The sequence below is a fragment of the Fukomys damarensis genome, unplaced genomic scaffold, assembly GCF_012274545.1.
Source record: "Fukomys damarensis isolate Sample0158 unplaced genomic scaffold, DMR_v1.0_HiC HiC_scaffold_14, whole genome shotgun sequence".
Taxonomy (NCBI): Eukaryota; Metazoa; Chordata; class Mammalia; order Rodentia; family Bathyergidae; genus Fukomys; species Fukomys damarensis.
In genome coordinates, this window is record NW_022900926.1 from 32,607,275 (window position 1) to 32,633,511 (window position 26,237).

General features: G+C 41.2%; 1 protein-coding gene across 2 annotated transcripts in view; it reads right to left on the reverse strand.

Annotated features, from left to right (window-relative positions):
- Positions 1-26,237, reverse strand: part of Plekhg1 (pleckstrin homology and RhoGEF domain containing G1) — a 162,449-nt gene that overhangs the window by 96,850 nt on the left and 39,362 nt on the right. Inside the window, exons 1-2 of one of the 2 annotated variants that reach the window (XM_010628842.3) lie at positions 1,864-1,889; positions 1,456-1,563 (exon numbers count right to left, since the gene is read on the reverse strand). The exons of the other annotated variant lie outside the window; for it this stretch is intronic. The gene's annotated coding sequence lies outside the window, so the exon portion shown is untranslated. Of the gene's footprint in view, positions 1-1,455; positions 1,564-1,863; positions 1,890-26,237 lie in introns of those variants that run through there. 2 annotated transcript variants of the gene reach the window in all.

Genomic DNA, 26,237 nt, shown 5'->3' on the forward strand with positions numbered 1-26,237 from the left:
AAAAAAAAAAAAAAAAAAAAAAAATCTGTGTTCCAGTGTCACTTTGAACAGTAACTTCCTGCTAACATGAAAATGGTCTCATGGCAGTCACTAAACAATGATAGTTATATATACAAGCTCCATCTGTATCGAACACACTCCGTTCCAAAAACATCTCTGCACAGTTGGGAGGGAGGCTTTAAGCAAAATAACATTTTCTTAAAGAAAAAGGAGGAGGAAGAAGAGAAGAATTCCAAGTGACTAACAATAGCACTCTGAGTAAATAAATCTGTCAGCAAAGTACATTATACATTTTCTTCAAGTAAAAGGAGAAGGAAGAGAAATTGAAGTGTGTAACAATGGGGACCAGAGTAAATAAATCCTTTTAGAAGTCACAGTGTAAAACTATTAAGTGCCATGTTCTCATAAATCCTTAAAGGTACAGGAAAAGGTCCAAATATATAGTTAAATAAAATATGTGGTTTAATAAACATATATAGTGTGATCCCAATTTGAATTTCAGATACTACTTTTTTATCATCTACATTAGAAAAGGGTTGAAAAGATATACAATAAAATATTAACATTCACTTTACCAAATAGATTGAATAGTATTTTCCTGTGCTACTGTTAAATGTTTTTTTCTTTGATAGATGTGTTGCTTTTATAATCTGCAAGTTGTTTAAGGAGATTAAATTCACCTTCATTTGCATCAGATATTTAAATAGTTTAAATGAAAATAATTGATTTTTATATTCAGTATAGGACAAAGCATAGTGACACCAGATAAATACATCTCCTTTCAAAAAGTCAGCAGCATTAAATTCAAATAATTAATAAATAAAATCAGGTTGCAATAAACAGCTTCTAATACAATTCATGCGTCCTTTCCCCCAGTGATTGCTCCTAACAAAAGTATTTCCTGCCAATGAGCACTCAAAATGGAAACTGCATTCACTCAGTCAACTTTGGCTGCCACTCCACTCAAGAGCCAATTTTATCACTGCAGTTGCTAAGCATAAAATTTGCAAACATTTATTTTGTTCCTCCAGCTCAGCTCGCATGAATCTCACAAAGAAAGCACGCTGATCTGTTAAGCATTCTACGCCTGACAACCTAGGATTTTAGATTCTCCCCACAGTTGGGGATATCAGTTCTCTAGTTATTTCAACCTAACTTTCAGATCCAAACCAAACCAAACTGAACCTACAAAATAAGACAAAAACCATTTCAAAGAGAATGCAGTTCGGGTGTAGGGTAAAAGAAATCATCTTGCAGCCCAATTCCACTGTGAGTTAACTCTTTCTGGCGCATTTGCAGCAGAGCACCGGCCAGGTCTGTCCGTGCATGGTGCTGCGGTAAACCCCGCCGCGACAGCCTCTCACTGCATTGCACCGGCTCCGGCTGCTCCCCAGGGACAAGCCAGTTGGTCCGAGCAGCATCTGCTCCCTGGGAACATTCCCATTGGCATCTTACCTGTGCTCCACTTGGGCGACAGCGCATCGTCTGCCTCCAGCTGATGCAGTGACCTCACTGGGTGCTCAGTCAGGTAAAACAAGACGCCTTTACCAGTCTGCGCAGCGCCTTCCGTGGAAATATTGCATGAGTCAGCTTTTATCTCTCAACCCCAACACACAAAGGCTTTACAAAAACCTGATTTGCAACTTTCTCCCAGCCTTTTTCCCCCTAGCGTGCCGACCACAGACTTCAGCATCACGGAGAGCTTTAAATGAAACATGACATCATTCAATTGAGAAACAGGACAATAGACACCACTGTGGGTAACTTGCAAACGCACACTTCACTGAGCAACACCCTCCGACTTCCATTCTTTTGTGAACATCAAATACAGCCCACATTCGCCTGAAGCTTCTTGGGCTTTACCTTCCTGGCTTTGGCCACGGTCCTCGTTAAACTCCACGTTAAAATAAGCCAGATCTTGGGAGCTCGGATATTTGCGAGTTCACTTCCTGAAGTATGAGTTTGTTTCAATTTAAATGGACACATCCTTAACATAAATTTCACAGGGAAGTTTGAGGCGGGGGTGAGAGTGAATCACATCCAGTAGAGGGCAGCTTGGAAAACAAGTTTATGCTAACAAGACAGTACAGTTTTAAGTAAGCAAAGTTACACAAGGATACATTTAAATTTGACTTTTCAAAAAACAGTTTTAAAGGCCAATATCTAAAATCAAAACTTATAGGGATTTCTTAAAGAAGGAGTTAAGTTCTAGGATTTTTTTTGTTTGTTATTATTTTGAGGCAGGGTCTGGAGAAGTTGACCAGGCTGGGCTTGAACTTGGGGTCCTTTCGTGTCAGTCTCCCAGAGTGCTGGGATCATGGGTGTATGCCACAATGTCCAGCTATACTCAGGCATCTGTAGTTTATAAGTACTAAATAATAAAGACAGAATGATGTAATTCCCATGCGTCAGTAAACCAGACTCCAAATTATTTGGGCTTTTGTTTTCCCTAAGGCCACCTGTCCTATTAAAAATGCTATATCTATTTCTGTTTATATTTGGAAAACATACTGAGTTCCTGAGATGCAGGTCTCTAGAAGTACAGAATATTGCTGCACCATAGAACTGAAATTCCATGGATTTGGTCCATGTAGAGACACGTAAAGAACTATTTCAAATGATTAAAATCCTTTAAGTAGAAGTTCCATTTAAAGTGTTCACTTGTGGTTATGGAAGACAACGTTAGCAGATCATCTTTAATATGGCCATTTCTATCATGCCTATTAAGTGGTTTTAAACTAACAACATAATAGGATAATTTGTTTGAAGGCCCATTTCCTTTCAAATAAGGCTGAACATAACAGAGTGCAACTGCAGTTAGGTCTTCAGATGGAGGTGTATCAGGTAGTTCACAGGGCCAGTTGCAACGATTTCCTCCAACAGGATCCACCAGCTTGACAGAAATTGGCAGCGAGGACGCAGGGAGGCAGCTGAGAGGAAGGGTCCTCCCTAGGCGGTGCAGACCGTCTCAGCTCCGTTCTCACTCCCCACGGACTCTCTGGCCTCCAAGTCGACATCTGTGTGCCCCCACAGAGCCTGGGCAGTATCCTCCGCTCTGCCTAGGTGAGTCACCTCCTTGCTTGCACACCCCCATCCCGTCTCCAGCCCTGCTCTTGCCTCTCTGTCCATTTGTTAAACAGCTGCTTATTACACTTAGAGTAAATATGGCACGGTCTGCTATTTAAGTATTTTCTGATTGTATCTTCCTGCTCTGGGTTGTCAGCTGCAAGAACCAGGGAACCTTCCTACACTGGGAGACACACAGATCTAAACTCCAGATGATGCTGAATATACAGTTCCTTGGCTTCCTAGCTCAATTCTTTTCTGTGCACAGCCTCAGATATCAAGTTGGCTACTGTTATTATCCAATGAAATGTTATTGTCCTTGAGCTTTTTTTTTTTTTGCCAGTAAACATGATTTTAAAAAGCCACTTCTAATAGATGCTGTGTATCTTAGAAGGAAACTAAAACAGCAGCAAAGTGGCAATCCTGAAAGGCAGCTTTGAAGTGACACACAGGCCACATCTGGTCCTAGGAGGCAGCTATGTCTTAGTTCATCTCTCAGCATGTGTGAATAAGGAACTCTTGGATAACTGGTACATAACTGAAACTGACTTTACTGCATCCACAAATAACTAGGAGTTAAGGTATTTTGAATCTAGGTTTCTAAATTATAAGGTTTTTCAGAGCAAGAGGCTCACACAAACTTTTTGCCTTTGTATTTATTCAAGTACCATGAATATGCAAGATGAATTAGCAAATGAACAGTACAAGGATAACAGACAGACAGACAGACACACACACACACACACACACACACGCACGCACATAAGGGAAGGAAGAGGGAAGAGAGATACACATTTCTTGGGCAACCTTCAAGGTGTCCTCACCGCTTCTCACAGAGAAGCTGGGTTTTGCTCAACAAAATTTCTTTCTAAATGATAGCGAGATTGGCCACAGGCAAATGCACAAGCTTATCTCTTTAGGGGATAGATACTGTACTTTCACTGAAAAGGGACTCTGTTTAAGTCCCTTCCAGCACTCATTATACAACCAGGAAGTAGGGGTTCTTTTCCCAGTGCCTCCACCTGGAAAGGGAGGTGCAAGGTACAGGAGGGCGCCAATCACCTGGACAGCAGGTAGAGGGAAAACACAGGCCCTCAGGCAAGAAGAGTGCAGGCCAGTTTGGGGCCTAACTGGAAGACAGCCAAAAAGTCCTCGCTGTCAAAAATAAAAATCCTCCCTAAAAGTTAGGGTCTGGACTCCTACTACATGTTGAGGGTCTCTTATCCAAAACGTTTTGGATCAGGGTTTCAGATTTTGGACTTATTTTAAAATTTGCAACATCTGTAGAATTTGTAACATACATAAGGTTGCTTATGTTTCACATTTACCTATTACGTTGCCCAAAATTAACTTTACATAATATTTGTAATAATTTTGTACACAAAAGACATTTTAATGGCCGGGAATTTTCCACCCTGGCATCCTGTCAGCAGCACTCAAACTGTTTCAGATTTTGGAGGGCATTTCAGATGTCGGATTTTCAGATTAGGGATAGTCAGTCTACATCAGAAACCAACTTCTTTCTGGTTTAAGGTAAAAGTCATCAGTTAAAACTCCGAAATGCCCTAGAAAGGGTTCTGGAATCATTGCCAGCCTACCATGAATTAGCCTGCCCATCCTTGCAAGGAATTATGCAGGCATTTTAGGAGGGAGACCACGATGGGTTTGCCTCGTAGGGCTGGGAAGAAGGAAAAGGAGGGAGCACAGGCAACACACAGTTGTAAGGACTTAGCAAGGCCTGGTTTGGTGGAGATTGTTTGCTGATTGTGCAGCCAGGCAACAACTCCAAGAAGCTTATCAATGAAGCTGGGAGATTGGCTTGGAGAGAGGAGGAAGGGCAAAGGCATGCATACAGTTTGGGGCTCAAGAAAAGATTTGCTTCATATAATCAATATTGGCTAAGGCAGCCCTAGAAAATTACAGTTTCAGACATAAAGGTGCACAAAGGTGCTAGAAATCACAAGGGGATATTTCAAAACATATATAATGTTTTACACATGTAACATAAACTTTTTTTTTTTTTTTGGCATTGCTGGGGATTGAACCCAGGGCCTTTGCACTGAGCTGTATCTCCAGTTCTTTTTTACTTTTTATTTTGAGACAGGGTCTCGCTAAATTGCCCAGGCTGAGCTTGAACTTGTGATCTTACTGCTTCTGCCTCCCAGAATGCTAGGGTTCTAGGGGTGTGCCACTTGCCTGGCTGGAACATAATTTAAAGGCTGGGGAAGTGTGTGCCTGAGAACTCTCTTTTTCTTGTGAGTTAAGATATTGCCATTGTGACAAATGATAGAACCAAAACAAATGATAGAATCACCTATTTTCTGATGCACAGTATGTTAAAATATTTTTAAAAATATTTTTAGTCTATCAGAACTTTTTTATTTGAAAAAAATGTTATGGTATTATGTTTTCTAACAATATACAACAAAATAAATGTGAAAAACGTTGAAGTCAACTGTACATCCCAAAGTGCCACACATCCCCATTAAAGACCCTTTGAAGGACACACTGACCTTCCTCCCGAAAGTGAGTGGTAATGTACTAAGACCCTTCCGCACTGCAGTTATTTATGAAAAATCCATACACAGTCTGCCTACTCTAAACCTAGAAAACACCACCAACTACAAATTCTGCCTTGCTATTGTTATACGAACAAATCTATATATACACTTGGTCAAGCAAATAAGAAAGTCTAATCTGGGGTTTTTCTTTCTAAAGAGTTATCTTTCAAGGTGAAATAATTTTAGTGGCAAGTGAGTTTGTTTTCACAAACTGAAAAAGTATTTACTTTCAGCAAAGGACAGAGGTCTAAGGCAGACATTAAGCACCAAGTATAGGAGAGATTAAATGAAAGTTGTTTGTTGTTGTTGTTGTTTTTGTATTGGTCCTGGATTACTGAATCTAACAACAGAAACCAAACTGCAAATACTAGTTACCAATACTTAAATCCTCCAACCGAAAATCTAGTTTCTCACCCCCACGGCAGTAAATGTCAGTACTGAGGCTCGGCTATAAGAGTTTTAATAAACACACGAAGTCTATTGTTTTTCACAGCCCACCCTTCTCTTGCAGTCAAGTTATGATTTAGCTTCTGCTTCCTGTATCTACCAGTCAGCCGAGGAGTGGGCAGAGACCGTCTTGAAAGTTGGGTGTTCTGGGGCTCTGACATCTTGCTGTTTTAGGGTCCCTGCATGGCCTCATTTCTCTGCTTCTGGGAAAATCATGAGCTCTATTTTTTACGCTGCTCTTTCATTAGGATATTTGGGCTTTATTTTCCAGAGACAATGAAATCAAGTCTTAGTTATTTCTGAACTGCACAATTTTTAGATAACAAGCAAACAAATATGTTACAATAAGCCTCTTGCTTTCCATAATCTACGGGTCCCGTCTTTAAGGACATCATTGGAGGACTCGTTGTGCTAAGCACAATGAACGAATTATCCCTGGAAGAATGCAGTCTGCTTCCAGACACATATTTCCCCAGCAGATAAACACACATCTAATCCATTCATAACTAAAGGCATTCAACACAATCTATACTTCAGAGAACACTAAAAAAATGTAATACTTGAACTTGCAGAAGGAGCTGGGGGCTCTGTCGAAATTCTGCAGCAGTATCTTCCAAAGTATAAATTAAAATAAGAATCTCTTACAGTTCCAGAGTAACAACCATGGTCACATCCTGACAGGGGAGATGACCCCCATCTGCTCACTTTCCCCCACCTCTTTTGTGACACAGCTCCTTGTGTGCAATGGGGTGAAGGGGAGGACTCAGATCCACACTGCGGCTGCCCCCACCCTCTGCTGACCCAGTGGTTGTGGCTTCAGAGGTGATTTTCACAAGCAACAGAAGTGGGAGACACAAACAAGATGCACTGTGCAAATTTAAAGCAGTTTCTGAACTGGTTTTGAACCTTCCTGGAGCAATTACCATGTTTCAGGGCCACTACAATCCTTCTTCCCCACTCCCAAAGCCACCATCAGTGTCACAGTGGTCGACAGCCTAACCCAATTTTTAGAACCAAAGTAGAGGGTGGAGGATTGGAGCTTATATTCATTTGGCAACGTCACAGGGACACTCTTTTTCAGGTGGGAGTCTGTATGACACCAAATGCATATTCCACTCCAGGAAGGCAGAAGTTACTTCTAGACTTGAGGTGACTTAATTCTTTCAAGAATTTCTTTGTATAAATGTTTTAAATTGTTTTTGAGCACTTTTAATGCAAAAGAATTAAAATGCTACTGCATTTAACTACTGTAGTTTCAGCAGGTACAACAGACAAAACCCTGGGGAAATCTGACTTTTTGTACTAAATGAAAACATGCAACAGGGTTTGTTTTTGTCATATATGGTATAGTAAAGCACACAGCAGAACAAGATTATTATTTCAACCTCAGATGCATTGCACAAAAAATCCCTTTCCTTCTTTTCAGTTCAAAAGCCGATGCTTATTGCAATTATATGCAAAATTATTTACTTCACTAAGTCTTATTATGATAAATGCATAATATTTTAAACATCAAAACAATGAAAATAATCTGAGAGAGGAACATACTCAAAAAAATTAAGCAGAACTGGTAAACAGAAAAAAGTAAAACTTGTGAATAACCGATTGTCTGGCTAACACAACAAGTTTCAACACAGCCAAGAAAAAAGCTGTCAGTGGAATACCTAATACTGTACAAGATAAGTCAGTAGCACTCACACACATTTGGGATCATGTATTAACATAGCAAAGCAAACTAAAGTCTTCCTGCTGTAATAGTCTCAAGTAAGGGAAGAAGAAATAGAAATACCTCACTGAGATCCATGCCCAATACTACATAAGATGATTTTATCTGTCACGCTGATGACATTTTCTCTTTTCATAATGAAACACACCTAAAAAGTTTAATCTGCGGACTGAAGACAACAGAGGCTTCGGACCCACTGTACGTTTACAAATGCCCAGCCATTGCCCTGGGTACCGATCTCTGCTTTTTGAACTGCAGCAAATGCAGTAACAACCTGAGAACCCTTGTCCCTTTCCTGACTTTTAACTAACAGAGTCACCCACTCACCCTTGCTAACCAGGACACTCCGAGCCGCAGGTTTCACGCTGGGCAGGTAATGGGCTTTGCCTCCTTTGAGTGCCTGCCATGCAAGAGTGGACAAGCCTCAGCTAAAGAATGAAAAGTGTGACACACGTTACTCAGCAGTGTGGCACACTACAGATATAAATTACATGAATAGCTGGCTTGATTTTTCTAACCTGTCTTCTTGAACTGCCCTTCGGGTGGACAGAAATGTACAATTGAAAAGTGAGATCGAGCTCAACTTAGGTTGCCCGCCCTTACAGTTCCTGTTCCAATCACAAAGAGTAAGCCCAGCTGGACTTGTCTTTCATCTAACGTTTAATTACTCGGTATCCACGCTGACAGTCAAACTTGCTGAAAGTTTTTGTGAGTCTAAACGCTTGCCTAATTCCCAGTTCCCACAGAGGTACATGAAGTAACTTGTTTATACTAACAGAACAAAGAGAAGGAAAAGGAGCTCTCTGTACCCCTGCAGGTTTATCCTAATTAGGTCACGAAACAAGTGTAACCAAATTTATTTTGATTTATTCTAAATAAAATAAAAAATGATCAAGTCCTTAAAAAGTGTGTGAAACAAGAAGACCAAGGCAAACTCTGAATGCTAGCAGTTGGAGAGGTGAGGTTCTGGGTGAGTTCCTTCACTATCTACTTTGATGCTGACCCTACACTTTCCTTATTGAATATGTATTACTTGTGTAATTAGAATATAAGGGCAAAACAAACTTCCGTGATGGGCATTTCTTGAACACTGTCCATATCCCCACCTCCCTGGGTCCTGCTTTGTGCCCAGGTGCATACACCCTGCTCCCTGGCTGGCATCCAGATAGGTTTGGCTAATGGGAGGCACTAATAAGACAGGGCTGTGGGAATCCCCTCCATTCCCTTGCTGATTAGGGGTCCCGTGGTCAGGAATGGCTGCGTCCCACACAGCTCCTCTGTCACCCCAGCCTCCCAGGCTCCGTTCACCTCCTTTGCCCTTTTTCATCCCCTGGTCCCTCCAGCGTCCCTGTGGGTTGTCCCAGAGACCAGAGGCCAAGGCTTCCTGCTGTAGCTGTCCCTCCTGTGGCATATCCCCTTTGGCTCACCTGGCTTAGCCAATGGGCCGCTTTAATGTAAAAGTCCTTTTTCAAAAACACTAAGTGTGAACCAGCTGAACTCATTCAGTGCCTTGCCTGTTTCAGGCTGACACCATTTCATACTAACTTCAGAATGCTTGGTCTTCAAAGCAGACAGCAGCTTGACTTCACATGCCTCTTCGGAATGGTGATCCTCGCTTTTTATTTTGATATAGACTGCCAAATTTTAGCCCCTTTATAATTTATGGTTGGTCTGAGTCAGATCAGCCGGAGCCTATTCCAAGCCAGAAACCTATCTCACATTTGCTTTGACTGATATTTTAATTTATTCAATATTACTGGGCTACTTCCATGAATAGTGTCTCAGGCACCAAAGATAGTGCAATGAATAAAACAGTATATATCCTTGCCTTTGTGTAGCTTATTTTCTAGCCGCAGAACAGACGAACTAATGTCCTATGATCACAGCTTATCACTATCGGAAAGAGGCTTGGGGGTATTCTACTCTAACTCCTCTCTGACCGGCTGAAGTTGTCATCGGCCTATGTGTCATCTCCTGGCTTGGATGCTGTTGATTACTGAGCATTGGTCCCTGGTCAGATAACCCAGCCCACTTGGAGGGGAGACCGTTCTTGTTCTTAAAGTACCTTCTCACATTAGGCTGAAATTCTTTAAGGAGCCCTCTAGTAACACGCAAGAGAAATCACACCTCTGATGTGGGGGTCCTTAATTATGTGAGATAGACTCTTAGGCTTTCCCTAAGTATCTGCCTCTTCCTTCAAATGTTTATTAAGGTAATGGCCCAGAGGCAGAGCTCATGAGAGAGTTACATCTTGTAGTTGTGGGGATTGTGGGACAGTACTTAAAATTGGCGCTGTCCCTTCTCCTTGTGTCTCAAGATTTCGCTTTCCTACTGTTTCCACCAAAGTATTTTCAGAGTCTTCATATTCCTCATGCCAACTGTAAAAAGGTCCTCTGGGAAATAAACATGCTCCTTGCTTCTCCAAGTCATACCCTTAGAAACAGCAGCAACACTCTGTCCTCCCAGGGCCATTTGAAGGCTGAGAAATAACTGGGGGAGGCAGGTGGAGAGAAAAGACCATCAAGGCTGCTTCACTTCCTGTAGCTGCAGATTGCTGGTACACCTGGTATTAGGCCCACAGTGACCACCCAACCTAGATATTTTTCTTGTTTGCAAATATACAGTTGCATACCACAATTAGTAACTTTGTTTTCTCTAGCAATGCCCCTCCCTAGAAAGTGTCTTCTACTTTCCTTTTCCAGTCTAGTAGGATCCTATCCTGTAATCTGTTTATATGAGTCTTCTGTCTTCTCAGCTTTTTCTTCTTCCTTCAGACATGGAGCAGAGCCTCTTGCGCAATAACTATGACACTGTTCTTGCATAGTCATTTGGACAAGGGTCCTTATAAGATGTGGTTGCAGTAAATCACAGTGTAATCTTTCCTGCCCAGCATTTTTACCTGAGTATAATCAGATTAAAATGGACATCAAAGGAGCCCCAAAAGAAGAGGTCACCAAAGGACAGACTGGAGAAAGGGGAAGCCAGTCACTCCACTCACTCTTGATGTTTTCAGGGCCTTATGAACGGACCATGTGCGTCTGAGCCTTGTGTATTTCCTAGGTCACTTGTCTTAAGGGGCCCCACAGCCAGGGACAGCTTCCTAGACATAAAACTTCTACTTAGGAGCCTGCACAGATGAGGGAGTAACAAAATGACAAACCCAACAAGTTAGTTTGCTCTAAGAGGACTGAGGAGTTAACATTTACACAATGACTACTGGTTATCCTGCTAGTGATTTAGTAATAAAAACCATCCCCAAAGCTGAGCTTATTTTACATAATCAAAGCTTGTGAATCTGCTTGTGAAATGATGTGTGGAAAGGACGTAAGACCCAGAGTGGAGATATGTGGAATCTCAGATCTACTGGACACTTTTATCATCTCGGCCAGTCACTAACCTCTTTGGGTTCCAGGTTCCCTCTGGATTAGTGAAATATGAACTCTGGAGTCTCTGTCTGACATTTAAGAACATTTTCCAAATACGTGAATCAAAGATTCCACGAATTTGGGTGATGTGTCAACACGGTGACCCACTTCTTAACTCCCAGACAGTCTTTCTTGAGAAAACAACTTTAGGATCTTAAATGTGGGCCCATTATTATAGAAAACCATGAGCTGACGCTTGAAAAAGAAGCATGTGGCTTTTACGTAGGAATACCAGCTTTTTCTTGCTGTGACAAAATACCTGAAACAAACAACTTAAAAGGAGCAGAGGTTTACTTTGGCTCATGGTTTCAGAGATTTTTAGTCCACAGTCAGCTGGCTCCACTGCTTTTAGGCCTGTGGTGAGGCTGAAGGGTGTGGCAGAGGAAAGCAAAAGCTGCTCCGCTCACAGCAGACAGGAAGTGGGGAGGGTGGGAAAGAGCCAGAGAGAGAAAGGGACTAGAGATAAAATACACCCTCCAGGGGGACACACCCAGTGACCACTTCCTCCAAGGCCCCACCTCTAAATAGCCCCTTCAGCTATGACCTTGTCAACAGATCAACCCATTGATGAAGTTATGGCTCTCATAATCCAAGCACTTCTCTAGGCCCATCTCTAAACACATGATGTTCTTGGGAGACATTTGAAATCCAAGCCATGATAGAAGCTGATTTAAATTTCTGATGATTCCTTCTGTGGCGGAATTTGTGAAAGACATCTTAATTCAGCAATTACCAGGAGAAAAACCCTGTACAAAAATTCCCAACATCATCTAAAAACAGCCCCATGTCTACCATTCAGGTCAAGCTTTTTATTTATTCACTGACATCATCTCCATTTTCTGCAAAATTGCATTCTGAAAACCAGGTTATAAAGTGGATTATGAAATAGCTTCTTTTAGCACACGGGCGGTGTCATAATTTGTGGCTGTATCCCAATCAAGTACCTGCCCAAATTTACCCTTGGAATAGCAGTAACACAGATGTTGAGTGAACTATACAACTGCAAAAATATGCCTCTGTAACTAATGCAAAGTCCAGTTGGTTTTAAATCATTCAAGGAGCTTTTATCCCTTAAATTTATATGCAACTCTGATGATTAAACAAATGTATTGCAACAAGATGTCCTGGGTAAACCTCTGTGGAGATCATGTAAGATTGGAAGATACTTTCTAGTTGTCCCTAGCCAGGCCTACTTGACATGATGGATTTACCAGGGGCTTGTCTAAGATGGTTCCTGGAAGATGAATTCTGACAATATCTAAAACTGACATTCAGATAGTTTTTTTATGTATGTATTGCAGATTCTATTTGAGGGGCTGAGGGCAGGACTGGAGGGTAGGCTTTTGGTGGTAATAAAGCCTTAGTGGCCTGGCAGAGACAAGCAGAAGGAAGACTGAGTAGTATAGGGGAATAGAATGAGCAGAGGCTTAGGGGAAGTGCTGGTTACCGATTTCTGTATGTGGCTGTGCTCAAGCGGGCCCCACTGCCAACCAACCTGGAAGCCTGTGCGTGCCTCATGAAGAAAGAAGAGAGTGCATGGCAAGAAAGAAAAAGAGGAAAAAATATACAACAGAAATATCCCAGTCAACAAGCTGTGGGGGACTTTTTATCCAATGGAAGAGGGCACATGGGAGAGAGACCCCTTTCCCAGGGAGAGAGGAGTGAGTTTCAGCAGCCCAGGTAGAGGTCTGGGGACCACCAAGAGCATTCCTTTCTCTAAGGAGCTTGGAAACTCCGAACTGCTCAGCACAGGGGCACAGGGCTCTTCCCAGGAAGATGTAAAGGGTGAGGTCATGCCCTGGCACTGGTGGGAAGGACAACTGAGTTGTCACAGTTTGGTTATTACTTAAAGTAACTTCAGTGGGCTGGTGAGGTCCAGCATGAGCCAAAGATTGCTCCGGAGGTTGCAAATTGGGGCCAGCAGATAAAAGTGTGACGTGCAGATTTGTTATGTGGTCGACGCTGGGTTTAATTTGGGGGGGGCGGTACTGGGGATACAACTCAGGACCCTGCACTTGTGAGGCAGGCAGCGGCACCACTGAGCTAAATCCCAAACCCTTTGTTTCTTTTAATCAAGTTCTCAAGCTTGGAAAAATCAGACTACCTCACGTTAAAAATGAGGATTTTTAAGTGAGGAAACACCAACGACAACTCCAGTATAAATCTCTTTCACCGCTAGTCTGACAGTCCTGCTCTGCAGCAATGGATGGGGACCAGGCTAAGCCTGTGTCCTTCACCCTCGCTGTGCCATCTCGTTTGCTGCAACCTCACTACTCCCTTTGACATTCTACCCTCCGCTTCTCTCCTTTACATGATCTGCCTGGCCCTGGGGCATCTAATGCTGGATTACACACATGCGAGTAACTGGGTACTGACCTGTATACTATGTTAGTAGATCTAGAAATACCCAATTATATAACATGGTAATACCAGTTTACTGCTTTTCAAACTGTGAGCCATATGAAAATGGCATGCAATAGATTCAAACATCACTCGTTGCTCTAGACAAGACCAGGAAAAAAAAAAAAAAAGCCATAAACCAATCTTCCTACCATGGAAAGATTTGGTGAGGGAGGTGAAAGAAAGGAACAAGGTTTGTAGAAGAAGGGTGGGAGAATGTAAAATGCAGGTCAGGGAATGTTAGCTCTTGTTTTCATCTGTCCATTATTTATATGAACCCATCTCTTGTGCTCCTAGTTGTTTTATATACTTGCATTTTAATAAAAATGTTAGAATTCACTTAGGGTTTCTGTGAAGGAATTAAGATAGATGCAGCAGTTTAATTGGTAGTTCTGCCAAACTAAATCCAGGTAACTGGCATCAGAATTTCTAATGATTAAAAAAATCTTAGAATTTCCAGGCACACCTATAATCCCAGTTACTCGGGAGGCTAAATCAGAAGGATCACAAGTTCAAGGCCAGCCCAGGCAACATAGCCCCCAGAAAACGACACATTGAATTGGCTGGTGACACTCCAGGATCCTGCCCATCTACCAACTCTTATAGAAAATTGAAGCAGGAAACTATTTTTGAGGGTCTACTGAAAAATGGGCCAAGATTCACTCACTACAAATGTCAAAATTTACGTTATCTTATCTCATAAAACACTAGTTGGTTTTTTTTTTTTTTGTACCTTTTTAAAAATAACAGGGCAGAAGTTAAGTCTCAGAATTGAAGATTTTGGTTGGTTTCATCAAAATAAATAAAGACTACAAAACTAGACTTATGGGCAAGGAAAAGAGAAGAATAAATGGTCTCTAACTTGGAAGAGCATTTGTGAATTTTGACGCCACCACTAAAGAAGGCAGCTAGAGGCATTAATCATCAGCTTTTTTCCTAGAAAGGGAAGAAAGCCCCATTCTGCCCACCACACCAGTGTTTTATTTCTTTCTTAACCCTGAAGATAAAAATTCTAATACCCAGAGGCCTCCGAGAGGATTTGCAGACATACCTAGTCTTTCTGCAGCAGTAGGGTAGCTCCTGATATGTGATATCTTTCCTCAGGAAGAGGAGGGAGGAGGAGAGGCTGGGTGAGGGGGACAGAAAAACAAAACCAACCACTTTCTTCTAATCCTGACGTAGTAGAAAAAGCAAAAGCTGAAAGCTTCCCTGAGGGAGAAGGCTACTCTAGACTGCCACGAATCTAGTGAGTCTAACAAACTTCAGACTATTTAACGTGCATATGGAGGTCTGTTCAGGAGGCCGCGGGCTGCAGGGCCCTTCCTCCAGGGGCCTGGAAGCCCCATGGGCTGGTGCACATGTGCAAGGGCTGGTCCCACCCGCTTCTGTGGACATCATACCTCTCTGTGCTTCTCTGGAAACCCCGTGGCCAAGAAAGTGCTGAAGGCTGTGGGGCTTTCTCTTCAATGTAGGTAAATCTCACTCTCTAATTTTATTTTTAGAGTTCATTTTAAGATGAGTGAAACCATTGATAATGATGGTGTATCTTCAAACTAGACTTTGCATTCTATTCTGTTGTAGATATTTTGATTTTTAATCTATTTGGACATTTTCTGATATTAGTTATTAGAAGTTTTGTAAACCAAACACTTGATGAATGAAACTAGCAATGGTTAGAGCACAGTCTAATCCAACATTTCTCCACCTGTGAGCAAACCTCTCCTAAGTCACTGCTGTGAAGTGAATTGTGCCCTCTTTGACCAAATGTCAAAGCCCTAATAATTCACGGAAGTAATTAAAGTTAAATGAAGTCACAAGGGTGGGTTCCTAGACCAATAGGAAGAGGAAGAGACATCAGAGATTTTATTTTCTCTATTTCATCACTCCAAAGAGGTAAAGCATTAAGAGATTTCAAGTGCTCAAAACCACATGGCCCCAAAAGGAATAAAGGATTATAATAGAACTAGTCAGGGATTATGTTGAGGTCCAAGAAGAGGTTAAGTGTAAGAAAAATCTCTTCTGTCTCCAGATTGGGCCTTTCCCGAAGGGACAGGAGGGGCCCTTGAGGCCCCTGTGAGATGCTACCCAACTCCATTGGAAGGGGACCAGATAAAGGGTTGGGTCTGAGGTCATGGGTGAAATTAAGAGTAAGTCCGTGGTGTGGTCACTTCCTGACCTCAGAGCCAGGGTGAAAAAAGGTGGCTGGGTGCTGGGGGGTTTATACTTGGGATCCTAGCCATCTCCTCCCTCACTTCAATGAATCAACTAAGATTCATTTTCAGTAATCTCAAAAGGAAATGATGAGGTTGGACCATCAACCACTGAGGGTACTTTCAACTCTGAAGTTCAAGAGCCAGTGGAAACTAAGCACTTTTATACTTGCAGTCTTTTAAAACTCCTAATGAAAATAGGAATCCTTGCCCCCTTCTTTTTTTTTTCTTACCAGAGTGAAGTTTCTACTATGTCAGCCTAACCAAAAAGACCTTAATTTAATTTAGTTATATTGTCAAGGATGATAATAGAATAAAAGAAAATTCAAAGGCAACAAGTACACTGAACTACATTAAAATACTACATAAATCCTGTAAGTCTTCAAATATTAAGGTAATTAACAATAATAAAACACTTTTTTAAAAACAGCCTTTTCTCTGGAAGGTGAGACTGGTGCATCAGTATTCTTCTTTTAAAGTGATCCCAGGGTAGAGAGTCACAGGTATGCTTAATCTCCAAATTAAGGTTAAAAACACAAAACAGTATTCTGAAGTTTGATATTTCAATACATACTATAAGAAGTAGCTCTTCAATAGATATTCTGTAATGCACAGAGCAAAATGTATAACTACCCATGATGAATGTATTTCATATACTGCAAACATGTACTAATAAAAATTAAAAACATTTAAGTATGTGTATCCTAACCTGCTTCCATTTGAATGAAGTTATAAGAAGGAGATAGGTAAGTAGAGGGCAGGAATGTCTTTATCATGAGACTGAAAGTTTGGGTTTGGCTTCTCCTTGGTATCTCTCCAAGAATTGGCCATTTTCTTATCTAAAAGCCTGCACTCCCCAAGGGAGAATGATGAAAATCAAAATACAGGCACAGGTGAGAGTTCTTTGATTTTTGTATCTTCAAAATGAGAAAAGCACTGTTGATGGTAAGAGGTCCCCAGTGCCCTTTGTAAAGTGTTCCATTACACCAAGAATTTTAACAATGACTATGTTGCCCACTTGTGCTTCTAAAGTAGCAAAAGATATCAGTGCCTTATTTGTTAAAAAATTTAGCTTTACATTTTAAAAGAATTACAGCTAAACTAGTGATATTAAAGAATGAATAATTCGGTAAGATACTTCTATTTGAAAGTGGTGGACCTATAAGGCTTACTGTATGATCATGCACTTTAACTTCAGTCCATCTCAGTGTCTTTAAGTTCAGGGAACCATCTTGTTTCACAAGGTTGCTATTACACTTATAAAACACAGACCATGAAGTACGCATGGATATCTCATCTTTGCTACACTAAAGGTTCCACTACATCTACCAAATTTAAAAGACTTAGCATAACAGGCACCTAGTTATATTAGTTGCCTTCCTATTGAGAATAGACAATTGGCAAAATGTTTAAAAGATGCCTCAAAACAGATAAGTCTAAATTTATTTTATTTATTTCTTTTTTGGTTCTAACATGGAAGCAATCACACACATTTCCGCTGTTAAGTAATGCCTTCCTAAGGAATTATTGCTTATTGTTTAAAAATTTATCTTCCTTGCCAAATACACAACGTGGAACTTTCTGATGACCTCAAATTTTTAACATCATTGTGTTCACTTTGGCACCACATATACAAAATTTTAACACCATTAAATTGTTATTTCCTGAAATGTAAACTGAGTGTTTACATTTTAGTATATAGCCCAAGTATAGGAAATAAAGCAGCACAAGCTATAATTTCCATCCTCAATGTTTCAGACTTTTTCAGGGGGAAAGAGGCAAGTACTCTCATAGCTAATGTGTGAGCATATTCTAGGTTCCAGGTGCCGTTCTCCATGCCTTTGACTGATTCCTCAAAACTCTTTTAGGATGCATGTTCTGAACCCAGTGCATAACAGGTTCAGATGGTGGCTTGGGTGTCCAGTGTTATGAAGTGGAGGCATCAGGACTTGAACCCAGGCAGTCAGACTTCAGAACCTGTCCTTATAATTACTATGCAAAACTGCTAGCCATGTACATCTGCATTACAGAACTCTAGAATCAGCTTCAGACATGTGCCTAAAGATAGATCTGTTACTATGAATCTTTTCATTTTATAGGAGACACAGAAGCCTGGAAGAGGGTCATGGTAGGTCACCTGGTATTCAAACCTTAGGTGGTGTCTTAGTTACTGTTTTCATCACTGAGACACAATACTTGACACTTATGGCTTAAAGGGGAGAAGTTTTTTTTTTTTTGGTTCGCATTTATAGTCCATAGTCAGTTGGCTCCATGGCAAGACGGCAGAGCAGAGAAGCTGCTCATGTCATGGAGGAGGAGAAGCAGAGATAGAGTGAAAGGAGCAACTGGGGAGGGAGAGTAAATCCTTCTGGGCCACACCCACAGTTACCACCTCTTCTGACCAGACCCTACCTCCTAACAGCAAGTCATCTATCTATAAGCTGGCATACTCCAATCACCCTGCAAAAGCTCCTCTTATGAGCACACGGCACTCTGGCATCTAGATATAAAACATAACATCATGCCCCTAGCCACCAAAAGACTCAGGTGCATCTTTTTATACAAATTCTATTTGGTTCATCTCTAAGAGTTCCCAAAGTCCTAACAGTTCCAGTATTGCTGAAAATTCCAAGTTCAAAGTTGCCTTTGAGACTAAAGGCAAATTCTTAGGTGAGAGCTCCTGTGAAAATCAAGAAGAAAAGTAAACACTGCCAACACACAATGATACAGGGTAAACATTCCTATTCCAAAAGGGAGGAATGGGGGAAACCAATGGGACCAAAGCATGCTCAAAATCCAACAGGGAAAACATTAAATCCTGTAGTTTCATGTCCAGCACCCATGGCAAGCTATGGTGAGATATAAACTCCAAAGGACTTGGGTGGCCCTGCCCCTAAAACACTGATGGTGATTGTGGTTGTCAGGGCTTCTTTCTTGAGAGGATTGTACTCACTGCCTGCTTCTTTCCACAGATGTTCTACAATCTTGGCTTCTGCAACTTTTTGAGGTCTTCACTGCACTTTTAGCTTCATTTCCACAGCTTCACTCATTCTCTCTCAGGGCCACACTGCTGGGCTTCCCAAGCCTTCTTCTGAAATCTGAGTGGAAGCCTTCCTGACCCTACAACTTTTGCATTCTGCATGCTTGTATAACCAGCACCAAGTGGATGACACCAAGGTCTGCTGGCAGCTCAAGTAGTAACTGGGTCCCCTTGGGCCATGGCTCCAGAGGCCTCCAAATCCTTGGATGGATGAGCACTGTGAACTGAATACTAGGAAACAAATTCCCTAGGCTGGGGTTCTGGAGCACAGTGTCCTGGGGCTCTCTTCTCAAAGCAAAGTCTTTCACTTTTACAAGTTTGAGCCTGCAAATGATAGTCTTGCTGATCTTGACATGCCTTTAAGCCATTTTTCCTATTGTCTTGATCCAAAGTACTTGGTTTCTTTTTAGTGATAACAAGCTCTCTTCCAATCCATCTTTGTGGGTGTTTTCTTTCTGGCAAAACCAAAAATCTTTAAAATGGGCTTTTTTCTCTTGATCTTCCGAGTGAACTTGGCTAAAAGCCCCCAACAGTATCCACGCCATAGCCCCAACACTGGGCTGCCTTGAAATTTCCTCTGCCAGATTAATTAGTCCACTGCCTTTAATCTCAGCCTCCAGAAAAGTTCAGGACATGAGCAAAATAGAGACAAATTTTTTCCAGAGCATGTAACATATGGTCTCAAAGTCCAACTGCCAATAAATTTTTCCCAACTGAATTGGGAAACCTCCTAATCCTGGTCTCTACTGTCTGCCTTTTTATTAGCATTCTGGTTTTTTGAGCTCTGGCCATAGTCTCCCAACAAGTTTGGCTTACAGCATCTTAGGGCTTCCTCAGCCAGCATCTTCAAACCCTTCCAAACTACTCCTGTGAACCACTTCCAAAGTCTTCTGGACTACATGGCTGATCAGGTAGCATCAAGGCAATGACCTCACTTCTCTGGTACTAAAATCTGTCACACTCAGTTTCCTCCTTTAGGTTGCCAGTGTTGAGTATTTTGGCTTAGGAACAAGAAAAGTGACTAAGATAACTGGTATCAGAAGCTCCTAGAGGGACTGTTAAATTACTGACTCTCTGGCCTCACATTCTTTGGGCCTGGAGAGGGGACTGAGAATTACTAACAAGTTCTTAGACAATTAATCCCCTGTCCTGAAGGAACATATTAAGAAAATGACTCAGGCAGTGGCATCTTCCGGAGAGATCCACTGCTCTCTATTGAAGAGGAACTAAAGATACTTACAGCCTGTCACAGCTTTCCTGAGCCAGCCTTGGATGGTCTCTCAGTCTGTGCCTAGCTGAGACACACATGGGAAGCCTCTGTCTGGTTTGCACCTTCGTGACTCCCTCTAATACTGGGACTTCATGAAGCTCTTCTATGTCACTGCCAGCACATAGACAATGTGAAAAATCAGGAACCTGCTTACTGCCAGGGTAATTATTATTCTCCTTGTGAGTTATTTACCAAAACCAGTGACCTAAAATTTGGCTCTATAGATGTTAAACATAGCAGAAATTAGCAAAAATAGCAGGGGCCATGGGTAATCGCCAGTATTTATCCTTAAAAGGGAAGGACAATTACACAATTTCAAAGTTTCCATTTATTTACATTATAAATCAAAAGGAAAGTTTTTGTTTGTTTAGCTAAGAGGGTCCCTTGGCTTCATTAAGATCCCTAGTAAACTGTTTTGAAAGGAGGGAGACTGTTTATTGTTTAAACTTGCCATGTTTAAAACTGCTTAGATATTGTGGCCTCATGAGGTTCTTAAGGCTTCAGTGTGTCATGAGTGCAAGGCACGACTGGGCCTTGCACATGCTGAACACTCTCAGAGCGGCAGTGAGCCATCAGCATTTGGTTCCTGTCATTTAGGAGGGCTCAGGGTTTGGCCATTTGCATGTGCAAGAGGGACAGGGCCAAACTGTGTGATCTGAGTTGAGTAGATAGGTCTCATTATCAAAAACCTTTCTTCTCTTTTAGCAAAAGGATTTAGTGCGAATGATACTCTAAAAGCATTTTGAGGGACCTACTTCTACAAGGCAATTATTTGTTACATAGGGAAAACCTCTCAGGACTGAATAGTAGGTAGTTATCTCACACTGAGTGAAGGCACTCTTTCCTTGGTTGCCTGCCAGACACTAAAGACTTCAGGTAAATGTTCTAGAGAATATTCACATTTTCTTTTTGTTTAAAGTAAGTGTAAATCCATAGGAAATTGAAAAAAAGAAGCACAAATGCTATCTCACACCCTGCACCAAGTTTCCCTAGCAGCAACTCTCACCTAACTACAACAGCAGAAATGGACTTCAAACCAGTCCACAAGCCACATTCAGATGCCATTATTTTAAAGTCCAATTACATGTTGGATGTGAAGAAACAAAAGGGAGTGTAAGGGCAGCAAACACAATCACCAATTGCACATGATCTGATATTATTTTGAAATTTGCCTTTGTACCAGCCATGAGGAAAAGGGCAAATTTTAAACAAATAAATTATAAATGTAAAAAAAAAACAAAACAGACTTTTTTCTGAGATTGAGTTTAAAAATAATAATCAAATCAACTTGTCTTTCAAATCATCTGTAGATACTTAGACTCTTTCAACATAAGAGGTGAATCCAAGATTTGACATACATACAACATAACCCACGTAGGCCCACCTAAACACACACACACAATTTGCACAGTTATTAAAAAGGCAGAAATTAAGAGCTTTAGAGCTTTAAACATTGCCTAGCCTATAGTTACATTTAGAGGTACTGTACTTGTATTTTATGACACTTCCCCATGCAATCATTAGCAGCTCCTACTGTTATATTTGTAACCCATTAATCATTTTATTAAAGATATATAAATATTCTTCATTGAGCACACTGTTTTCATGTATATGCATGTATACACACACAGACACACACATGTGGAAATAAAAAATTGGATTTTTGTTTTTAATTTTTTATTTTTGGTGGTACTGGGGATCAAACTTGGGCTCTTGTGCTTGAAAGGCAGGCAGTGGAACCAGTGAGCCAAATCCCCACTCCAAAAATTGGATTTTTAAATGAATTAGATTAGGTAAGGTTTTACTGCATATAACCAGATTAGGGAATCAAACAATACACTGACAACTTCCTTAACTAATAAAACTGATCAAAATTGATGTACCATGAGGTCATCACAATTGATCTCCTTGCTCGATAAATTGGCCAACATTGGCTTTTAACCATAACATTATTTTAAAGGGAAAAAATAAAAACCACACCAGAAGGACAAAATGCCTTGAGAAATGAAAAGAAAATTCTTCGTTGTCTGCAAAAAGAGCTGAACTTACTTTCCTAAGCAAGTACCCATGTAGGGACATTTTTTATTCATCCCCATAAGAAAGCTGCTCTGGTATTAGAAATCATAACACAGCTTTTTCCTTTGCACCATAGGGAACTCTCTGTGTCCTCTCCCCACAATGAAGCTGGCCAGGGTAAACAGATGTTTCAATAGGTGGAGAAGCCAAACTCCCAGCTGTACACAAAGAGCTGCTCCCCGCCCCATCATCTGAATTCTGAATAACCAAGCAGAACCTCTGCAAAAGGGTTTCCCCCTCCCAGGGCCAGCCGTAGGCAAGATTCTGAAAAAGAAGAAGCCTGTCACTAATAAGAGTGTGGCTACCTCCCACATCCCAGTCACCCCGTACATCCCAGTTGAGTGTCCTTGAATCCACTCCACTCTGTCCCCACACTGGCTCCCTCCTTCAAGGGCCGATGCCTAAACTGGACCACTCTGCAAAGATTCCAGGGAAACCAAGAGAGCTGAAATTAACCTGCCAAGGCTTGAGAGCTAGAGGTTAGCAAGCCTAGGTCCAAGCTCAGAGCTCTGTCCACTGCCACAGCATGGCAACCTGGTCTGCACATCTGAGGAAATGAAATTTTACTATTTTATCAATTTTTTTAAGTACAAGAATTTACAATTTGTTTGTAATAGTTCTTACTCTTTCAGAATCAAATAATCACATATACTCTATTTCAGTGCTGGGAGAAATTTTAAAGTGCTCAGAAGTATTTATGTTTTTCAAAGCATTTCTCACATGGTTTCCAAACAGTCCTCAGCAGAAGGTAGCACACGTGTGCACTCTCTCTCACATACACATCCAGCAAAGTAATTACAACTCAGGGATTTTTCATTGGTCATGGCATCGCTTTTTATACCTTCCTGGATTCAAAAGTAATTTCATCCTTTGAAATACAGCAAAGTCTTCTATTTAATAGGTGAACAACATTCCCTGTCACAGATTTAAAGACTGATTTCTAAAACCACCAAAGTACCACCAGGGCATCAGGGAACTCGTCTCACGGACATGAAGAACACTTTTAAAGAATTCTCACCTTGAGACATTTTCCCTTATCCAGATGGTTTCTTGTATCTCTGGACCTGAAAGGGGCTTGTACAATTATGCACATGAACCAGGTATTTACTGCTCACATTTGGACTGGCTAAAGTACACATATTTTGCATAGAGATGCTGGATTCCAGAGTACATCCACAAGGTCAGGTCAGTAAGCTGAAGAAAAATGGACACTAAGGCATCCTTGGAGAAGGCAGGAGGTGTGTGTGCATTCGTGAATTTGTGTGTAATCAGTGTGTAAACATTTTGAAGTGTTTAAGACAAGATTAACAAGTGTCTAAATGTCGTCCTATGATTGCAAATTAAAAATTGCAGATTTTACTCCAGCGCTGGCAGTCGGCCATCACTGCAGGCCGTAAGCAGGCCGAGCAGGGAAGGGACACTTCACCAAGAGCACTCCACTCCTCCCTGTCTGGTGCATTACTCTCAGCTTCTAGATTTTCTTATGAATTCCTACTAGACCTCCTAGGAATTTCCACTGAAGCTGTCAAAGAAATAATTAAAAGCATGTATGGACTTTAAAAAATATTTATCAAAAGATGTTATGCTACAGTATTCTCTGTGATCTGAGTTCTTCCTCATCCTAATCTTGATATGTAGCCAGGGTCTGGAGTGCTGTTTTAGGCAACTTTTTCTATACTCTCAGCATAACATACATGGGATTGACCCAGGTTCACTGGACTTGTAAAAGCAGTCAAGCTAATGATAAATTCACATTTTTAAACCAAAGATTCCAAATTTGAATTATTCTTTTTGTGGTTCCCCCTTTCTTCCTAAAAAGTGTGACTTCAAATAAATGTACCCTGTCACTTTACTGATACTTACATACAAAATCTCCCGTATTAAAAGATAGCATATTTGGTTTCAAGAAAATTTCAATGACTAGATATACAGTTGATGATAGAAACTTTAGAGTCAGATCTCCATAATATAATAATAATGAAGAGTTGCAAGCTCATTCCTGTTAGGTACTGCAGTAAGCAGGTGACAGGCACGGTCTCTTTAAATCCTCATAAGAACTCTACTGTCCTCAATATATTGTTTTTTTTCAGTCCTGAGGGTTGAACCCTGGGCTTTGCATGTGCTAGGCAAGTGATCTGCTACTGAGCTACATTCTCATTAGAAACCTGAAGCTTTGGCAAACCGTTTTACAAGTCTAAGATTATACAACCAACAAGCAGAAGAGCCAGCATTCTATCCAGATCTGTTTACTCTAGTGTTGGTTCACTGCCCTATATATTAAAATTATAAGGAAGTGGGAATTAGTCCTTTTTTTTTCTATATGGAAGAAATGCTCTCTAAGGTCTAAGCCTACAGTCTGAGGAACAGAGATATATTCCTAGTGAATTTCTAATATTTTCTACACCCTTATCAGAAACTAAAACCAGGTAACAGAACACAGCATTTATCAAAGGACGGTGCGCTATACTTGGAGCTTCTCAGAAGTTTTTCAAAATTATCAAGTATGAAAAGTTACATTTGCAAAAACACCAAGCTAAATTCAAGTCCCAGACGCATAAATCATTGAGCAATCATTTTTGCAAAGAAAATGGAAACTAGGGTTGATTTTCAAATAGGACAAATATTGTTCTTTGGAACAGAAACTTGTTGCTGAATCTCACCATGGAGCAAAGGATTTATAAACTTTGCAAAAACAGGGTTCACATGGAAACAAAAACATAACAGGAACTCCAATATAGTGACCAACAGATTCTGTATGTCTTCCCAATTCTTTTAAAAGGCATTGTTGGCTATTAAAGTGTTGATGTAGGGATAATAAAACACTATGCTTCTGGTATTCCAGGGGAAATGCTGAGGATTTTAAACTCTGGTTTTGTAAAAATTTACTAGCATAGAAGGCTTGCGGTAGAAAGGAGTTACAGGGGTAAGGAATCTTTAGTTACTAAGAACTGACTAGACAACTTCTAGAAGATGGAATTCAGTGAGTCAGGAGGACTACATAACAATAACTAAAAATCAAAGTAAGGTACCTACAGGTGCTTTTTCTTTTAAATCAACCCATTTAATACCCACAACAGTAATATTTACAAGGCAGGCATCACTACAATGCTCGTCTTGTACTTGAACGTGTGGCACTAAACAGGAAGTTAAGTTTCACAGTCACACAACTAGCAAGCGGTGAAACCGGTATTTGAACCCTGACGGTTTAACTCTGGGGCTGGAACTTGTACTCTGTGTGCTGAGATGACAACCTGCAGCAGAGCCCTGACTGCAAGGACAGGTACTGTCCCGGCCTAATGCACCAATGGTGGACACAAAACAGGAACTTCTGGGGCGGGGGATTTAGCTCAGTGGTGCCTCACTTGTTTTAAAAGCACAGTCCCGAGTTGGATTCCCATTACAAAACCAAAACCAAACAAACAAACAAACAAACAGGAACTTCTGCCTTTGGCAAAGGCTCTTCTAACCTAGATCTCGATGCTGGTCCCAGTCCACAGGAAGAATCAGGGGATGTAGGCCAACTCTAAGGAGCATGGAGAAAGATGACAACAAGGGAAACAATAACTACATATAAACCAGTCCCAAATAGCTTCCATTTCCCTGGAGTGCTGTTTATGTCTTTTACCATTTTTTCTGGCATCAGCTGGGCCGCACATGACTCTATATCTCCTTCATGGCCTTGTAGATGGCAAAGTAGGTGCTCCATAGATATTTTCACATGATTTATGGTGTAATAATGTGTGCTACAGATGCCTTACCGCAGGGTCTGAGCATTAAACTGGCTCTTGGGAGAAGTAATGGGTGAGGATGTGCAGAGAGATGGGGCCTGAGAACGCAGCCAAGTGCTGGAGAACAAAGGCAGACTGCGGAGTGATGGAACACATGGGGAGCATTTGGTCTGAACCAAGGGATGGAGCTGGAATGCGTCCAGAGCGAGAGTAGTTACCAAAGCAGGACCTCAGAAGTCTCTCCTGGGTAATCTCATGGGGTCTTTGGATCCCTGGCTGATAGCACAG